The sequence below is a fragment of the Meles meles genome, chromosome 10 (genome assembly GCF_922984935.1).
Source record: "Meles meles chromosome 10, mMelMel3.1 paternal haplotype, whole genome shotgun sequence".
Lineage (NCBI taxonomy): Eukaryota > Metazoa > Chordata > Mammalia > Carnivora > Mustelidae > Meles > Meles meles.
The window spans coordinates 50,608,033-50,615,929 of record NC_060075.1 but is presented as its reverse complement, the minus strand read 5'-3'; positions in this window follow the sequence as shown (position 1 = coordinate 50,615,929).

The window sequence follows — 7,897 nt, the reverse complement described above, 5'->3', positions numbered from 1 at the left end:
CCTTTGTTTATTCAAACAACACATAGTAGGTGCTCATTAAATAGTTATTGACTTAATTATTTAGTGCATACCCACGAGTGTTTAGGTAAACATGCCCCCCCGTGGGGGGCTGAAGTGTATTTCCATACTGGCCAAGACCCTCCCGGATTAGCTGGAGGTGTCTGAGCTGGGCCCAGAGATCTGTAGAGCAGCCAAGTGCCTGGCAGTGAGAGAGGGCTCCTAGTCCCTTCGGCCTATGGGAGGGACAGCTGGGGGAGACCTTCTGAGTTCTGTTGGGGCTAGGAGGACTGTTCTTTCCTTGAGAAGAGTGAGATTAGATGAAGGTCCCACTGAGGGGTGGCAGCATCTGCTGGAAACAAACTGGGAAGAAAGGACACAGCTGGATAGAGAGTTTAGGGGTCACGAGAATGCTATGGACTCAGATGCTACAGAAGGTTTGAGGTTCTTTTTCTCTTTTTTAAGATTTTATTTATTTGAGAGAGAGAGAGAGAGCAGGAGCAGGGTGAGGGCCAGAGGGAGAAGCAGACACACCGCTGAGCAGGGAGCCCGATGCCCATGTGCGCCTCCATCCTGGGACTCCAGGATCATGACCTGAGCTGAAGGTCGATGCTTAACTGACTGAGCCATGCAGGCGCCTCTGGTTTGAGGTTCTTAAAGGAATTTGTTTTCAGGGGAGAGCTGGACAATGCACAAATGGATAAGCAATTCTGAGTGCTAAATATTCCACAGAGCAATACTGTGTGGTGGGAGAACTGGCCCGGCTGTAGCTGTCCAACTTATTTTGAAGAATTTCACTTCTATGCAAGTTAGCCTCCTGAACTACTCTTCAGGTTGCTGTCCAAATGAATCTGGGTTTTGGTTTTTGGTTTTTGGTGTGTGTGTGTGTGTGTGTGTGTGTGGTTTTTTGTTGTTGTTTGTTTTTTCCCAAAGGAATCCAGGTAGCTAAGACCCTCCTTTGGAACCCAGCTCAGAACTCACACTTGAGAAGCTGGGCGTTGTGTGTTCCACCCCCCCCCCCCAAAACTACCAAGGAACTGAGTTTCCACACGTGATAGAACAGAGCAGTGAGCTTCTCAAGAGAGCAGTGAGCTTCTCTGCTGGAGACAGCGCGGCTGAAATAGTGGAAATCTGGGAGGGGAACTGCGTCTCATCAGCGGCTCACTTCCTAAAGGCTGTACAGCAAAACGACTTGCTAATGATCCAAATGTTTAACTCAACAAGGTGATCCTGCTGGTTACAAGATTCCTATAGGAAATACTTTAGGAAGATAAATAATCCTTAATTTGCAGTTTCAAACATGAAACACATGTCTATACTTCCAGTTTTCACGTGGCAAAACATCGCATCACGTCAGCCAGTTTCTGATCTCTCAGCCACCTTGCTGAATTCCCGTGTCAGCTACACCAAATAATCATCTCTTGGCTGTGAAAAGATTTCCTGGCAGGCTCTCCAAGACAAGAACAGATGGCATCCCACTGGGGGTCCTCCCAGCTCTTTGTTTTAGCAAATATTGATGCTTTTGTGGGAAACAGATCCAGATCCTGTTTTTCCCTAACTCATCTTGGCAATCCTGAAGGTTTGGAGACATGTAGTTTGATAGAATTGGGAAAGTACACTTGGGACTGACATACATTAAGGAGGGTAATGTTCATTTTTTTTTTTTTAAGATTTTATTTATTTATTTGACAGCGAGAGAGAGAGATCACAAGTAGGCAGAGAGGCAGGCAGAGAGGGAGAGAGGGGAGCAGGCTCCCTGCTGAGCAGAGAGCCTGATGTGGGACTCGATCCCAGGACCCTGAGATCATGACCTGAGCCGAAGGCAGCGACTTAACCCACTGAGCCACCCAGGTGCCCCGGGTAATGTTTAATTGATGTTCGTAAAAGTCACAAAGTGGTAAGCAATATTCTGTGATCACAAATTACTTTTGAGCAGAAATGAGAGAGGATAGTCAGGGAGAGGGACAGACAAGTGACCAAAAAATTCAAACTCTTTTTAAGATCCCCAAAATATGTATAAAAAGAGTTTATCACGGAGTTATAATAATGGAAGTATGACAACAACTGAAACATTCAACAGTAGCAAATTGTTTCACTAGATCAAATACACCCACATTAGAGGATATTTTGCCACTTACAGAGATGACAATGTGTGGCAATATTTGTTTAATATGGAAGATGTAATCAATATTGGCAGTTTTAAAAAGCAGGCACAAAAAGCAATTTGTTACAAAACCAAATTATTTTTATAAAATTATTATAGAACTCCCATAAGTTATAGAAATCATAAAGAAATTATTTTTATAAACATGATGTGTGTGTGTGTGACATTTCGGGTAGTGAAATTCTAGGTGATTTTAAGTTCCAGTTTCCTTTCTGTATTATCTGTTCATGGTGTTTTATAAGGAGCACATATTGCTTCTATCATGAGGATGCAAACTAAAAGTTATTCCAAGTTGTAAAAAGGAAGTCACAAATAACTTTTACTTTTTTTAAAAGGTTTTATTTATTTATTTGACAGAGAGAGACACAGTGAAAGAGGAACACAAGCAGGGGGAGTGGGAGAGGAAGAAGAAGGCTTCCCACTAAGTAGGGAGCCCAAGGTGGGACTTGATCCCAGGATCCCAGGATCGTGACCTGAGCAGAAGGCAGATGCTTAATGACTGAGCCACCCTGGCACCCACAGATAACTTTTAATCAACTTCTCCCACAAAAGCCTGATGTGGTATTTTGTTGGGGCCCTGCAGCGGGAGAGGGGGGAGATACATAACAAAGGTCAGGGCATAGGGAGCCTTGAAGGTTAGACACTGGGATGAGGCAAAGGGTTCACAGGGCTTCCAAGCCAAGCCTCCTGCCCAACTGCCCTGACCTGAACTGGCCTGAGAGCCAATGTGGAAACTCCCTCTTTCAGCAACACTCCCTCCCATGCCCTGGCTCTGAGGGTGCCATGAACTTGGCTGCCATGAACTTGGCTGCCATGAGCTTGCCATGAACTGCCATGAACAGAGTATCCCAATCTTGACTCAGGAGAAAAATAGTTCTTATATAATAACAAGAACCACACAAGAACTAAGGGAAATAGAAAACTTATCTGTACCCGTTTTCTAGAAATGCCCCAGCAAATTACCACTCCAACAGCCTGGTGACTTGAAATGGCACTGTATTTCTCACTTGTATGGGAGGTCAGAAGTCTGAAATCAAGGGGCTGGCAGGGCTGTGCTTCCCCTGCAGGCTCTTGCTAAGAACCTTCCTTGCCTTTTCCCACTTCCCATGGCTCCTGGCACTCAGATCAACATTGCTCACATCTCTGCCTCTGTCTTCACATGGCCCCTTCTCTGTGTGTCTGCTTTTCTGGTTCTTATAAGGACACTCTCAGCAGACTCAGGGTCCACCCTAATCCCATATGCTCTCATCTTAATCCTCACTTTACATCCGCAGAGACCCTATTTCCAATTTAGGTCAAAGTCGGAAGTTTGGGGTGGATGTGAATTTGAGTGGACACTGTTTGGCCCACTATAATATTGTAGACAATATTTGTTCAGGAAGCAACAACTCTGATGAGAGTTCATCTTTCTAAAAAGGAGGTGGAAGGCTGGCAGGGAATGGCAGGGGGCTCGGAATCGGCTCTACGGGACCCAGAAAGCTTGCCTCTTTCTTGTAGTTTGGCAGTCAGCAAGCTGCCTTGGAGTTAAGATCTGATAGAGTTTCTGGAGTCCGGGACAATAAAACTAGAAATTGGAGAAAAACAGCAAGGACAAAGATACAGTTAAGCAGGAATTGGTTAATGATGCGAATTAGCACAGAGAACATTACAGCTACCATCAAAAATGCAAATATGCTTGAAGGAGAAGATCAAGCAAATGAGAAAATTCAGGTGCTAAACTAACCATCAGTTCGGGAAGTAAAAAACGCATCAGCTTCACTAAATAATGATCAGAGTCATTGGCCTCAAAACTAGCTTTTGATAGCAAAGGGGCAATAAATCAGGCCGCTAAAATCTGGACTCCTATTGAGTTCTGATTAGGGATTCTTGGGTTTTCTACTTTCTGGATGATCAGTGACCTTCCCCACAACCCAACTCATGTGCAGCTTCCCTATCATCAAACAGTGGGAAAATGCAGAGTGAAGATCGAGGTGATAAACTTTCCAGATGTCATCAGGCAGGTACACGTACTAACCAAAAAAGTAGGGAAGTCGCACCATAAAGTCAGAGAAAGATGCTTTCATGTTCCCTCCCAGCTAGAGATTGAATCCAGAATAGAGTGTATTTTATTTTCCAAACTATGCGGTGGTGTTTTCAGGACTGAAAGCCTCATAGGCAGGTGAGAACATGAGTTTGATAGTAAGTAGTTCAACAGAACACCTCATTCACGGCCAAGACTTTCAGAGACATTGAAGGCCAGATGGGAACTTAGAAACCTGTCCAGTTCAAGTTCTCTCTGTTCAGATAGGAGATCCAAGGTCTAGGTATATAGGTACCCTTCCAAGATGACTTGCTTGGGCTAAACTAGGATTAGAACCAGGAATCCCAAGCACTGTTCATGATATGCTTTGAACATTCTCACCAGGCAGCCTTCCTTAAACACCTAGACTGTCAGAGTAAAGTGCTACTCTGCTTTGAATAAGCCACTCTGGGTTTGCATAAGTGTATCAAGTCACTGTGGGGGGCTAAAATAGTATCTTCAGTCAAAAAGAGCTAGATACCAAGTAAGCGCTGAACGAGTGGTTTCTAAATGAAATGAATGCAGAATAAGACCAAGGGACAGAGGCTGCCCAGATGCGCCCAAGACTGGTATCCATGGTTTCCTCTGGGTCTTGGGAACACCATGAGGCCCACCTTCCAGCTTTCCTTGCTTTTAAGCATGGCCATGAGGCTGAGTTCTGGCCAATGGAATGTGAGTGGAGTCACGGGGGCCACTTCCTGGCTTAGCCCACAGATTCCTCCCATGCTTGGTCTTCACTCTCTTTCTCCATCACTAGCTGAAGATGCTGAGGACCTGGAAGAAGATGGAGCCACTATAAGGATAGGGCCCGTGTCCTCAAATGACCTGGAAAAGTACAGACACTCCTTACCCCAAACACTTTTTTGATCAGCGAAATAAGAAGTAAACTTGCACTGGGCCAAGCCACTGAGGTTTAGGGGTTATTTATTATAGTGATTAGCCGCTCTGATCAGGTTTTTGTGGGCAGTTAACCAGAACCAGGCCCAGAATAGTTTAGGGGCTAGACACTTTGGTAGTGATGGACAGGACCAAGGTTGGCAATGCTAATTCCCTTTGCTCCTAACTGTGTATGCTGCAAACCTGCAGATTTCTCCTTCCCTGCTGATCAGCCTCACTCGTCCCCTCGACCTCTCTTCCTGATTCCCTTTCCATCCTCTGCAGGCTCCTTACACACGTGCGCGTGTGCACGCCTGCACACACACACGTGCACACAGCAACTTCAAACCCTGGAAGCGTAACCGGAATGTAAAAATTCTAATTCACGCTACAGAGATGAGACGGGAGGCAGCAAAGCTCCTTTGCTTGGGAGTTCCCTGGCATAGGCCTAGCCTCAAACAAATTGATTTCACACAGGAGGAGTCTTAGGTTCCCAAATCCATGGTGTGCACTTCACCCTGTGAGCACAGAACTCAAAACTGTGCCCTAAATCCAGGAGTGGTTATTTTTGCGCAGGAGATTAAAAAGGAAGAGCATCCTATGAGGGACAAACCAATACGTTATTTTCCCTGAAACTCTGCCGAGAAGGTTTTAGCAGGTTTGACACTTTCAAAAGCCATGGGAAGCATACATTGACTGAAGAATGACATTTCCTCTTGCTGGAGGAGGAGGGTGAGTGATGAAGAAACCAGCCAAACAGCCAGAGGAGGTGTGGATTGCAGTGAAAGGGGAGAGATTGTGGGTTTGCATTCTGAGTATGGTAGCACACACGGGAAGGTCCCAGCACACAGTAGGGATCAGCACCTCCTAGTTTCTGCTATGAATGCTACGTGTGAGCACGAGGACGGTCATCATCATCTCAACATTCAAAACAGCTTCGTAGTCAAACTTTCAGAAGATTCTGGACTAACGAGAGAAAGATGACAAACTCTTCCTCTTGATTAGTATCTGATGATTCATCATCACGAAGGCGGGTACTAGACAGCAAATGAGGCCACTTATAAATCTATTTCACAGAAGCCTTTGGCAAAATGTCTCAACAATTGCAGAGTCATTTAAATTCTAGTGATTATGCCTGGTTGGAAACTAGCTATGCTGAATTCTTCCTCTGAGATAAAATGAATTCTATCTCAATTCATATCTTGGACTTTGAAGAGGCTCTTTTGCTCAATCCTGGAATTTCTACTACAAATTCAAAATTTCCTGTGGCTAACATTAGCAGAAACTTTCAAAAGAAGGATGCCAAAGTTCTAACCTGTTTTCTTTTCTGCTGGTTTTGGATCGATACTTATAAGAAATTGATGCAGAAGGTGGCACCGGTGCTCAATTCACAGCAGCTGTTGATGGCTGTGTTTTCGTGGTAACTGTCTTTCGTGCCAAGCTACAGTCTTACATTTTAAATTGGGGTAAACTAGATTATTGTGTCTCGGGACCAGCATGTACTACTGCAATGTTACTTCGTAGTTATAAATTATTCATTCACTATCTCCTTAACCCACAGGATGTGTTAGTTATGGAGGCTGTGTAACAAGTTACCCCAAGACTCAGTGGCTTGAAAGAATATTTATTTTCTTTAAAGATTTTATTTATTTATTTATTTGAGAGAGAAAGTGAGAGAGATTACAGAGGGAGAGGGAGAAGCAGACTCATTGCTGCGTGGAGAGCCTGATGCAGGGCTTGATCCCAGGACCCTGAAATCATGACTGGAGCCGAAGGCAGACACTTAACCACCTGAGCCACCCAGATGCCTCTTGAAAGAACATTATCTTCAAGTTCTTTTTGGGTCAGGTATCCATGTGCCACCTAATTTTGTCCTATGGTTTGAGGGTCTGTCACAAGGTACAATGGAGGTGCCAGAGAGGGCTACAGTCATTTCAGATCTCAAGCAGGGAAAAATCTGCTTCAGAGCTTACTCGAGTGGTGATGGCAGGCCTCAGGTTCTCACTTGGCTGAAGATGCTAGTGTCTCACCACCTGAGCTTCTACACAAGATTACGTACAACACGGCGGCTCTCTCCAAGAAGGACAGAGTAAGAGATGGAGAGAGGAGGAAAGTGCTGTGGTTGGATTTTTTGTGTGCCCCCAAAATTCATGTGTTGAAATCTAACCTCCAAGATGATATTATTAGGAGGTAGGGCCTCCGGGAGGTGGTTAGGTCATGAGAGTGGAACTATCATAAATGAGACTAGTGCCCTTATAAAAGCCACTGGGCAAGCTCCCTTGTCCCTTCCACCATGTGGGGATACAACAAGAAGTGAGCAGCTTGCAACCTGGAAGAGGGTTCTCATCAAAACCTGCCCAGGCTGGCACCTTGGATTTCCAGCCTCCAAAACAATAGATTCCTGCTGTTTATGAGCCACCCAGTCCTTTGACATTTTGTTATAGCCACCAGAACAGACTAAGCAAGCAAGCAAGAAGCCACTGTGTCCTTCTGTAACCTAACATTGAGGATGGCATCCCATCACTTTTGCCATATTCTATTTGTTGGAAGTAAATCACTAGGTTTGGCCCATACTCAGGGGTTGGGAAGCACTGGGAGTCATCTTAGAACCTGCTTATCTCACAGGAATGCCACTGAAGGCAACACTTTGCCAACTAATCCCGGCAAAGGATCAGCTTTCTTTTTTCCCCCCAGTCTGTCATAGGTCAGTGATTTTGTAAAATAAAAATTCATTTCTAGGGGCGCCTGGGTGGCTCAGTGGGTTAAGCCACTGCCTTTGGCTCAGGTCATGATCTCAGGGT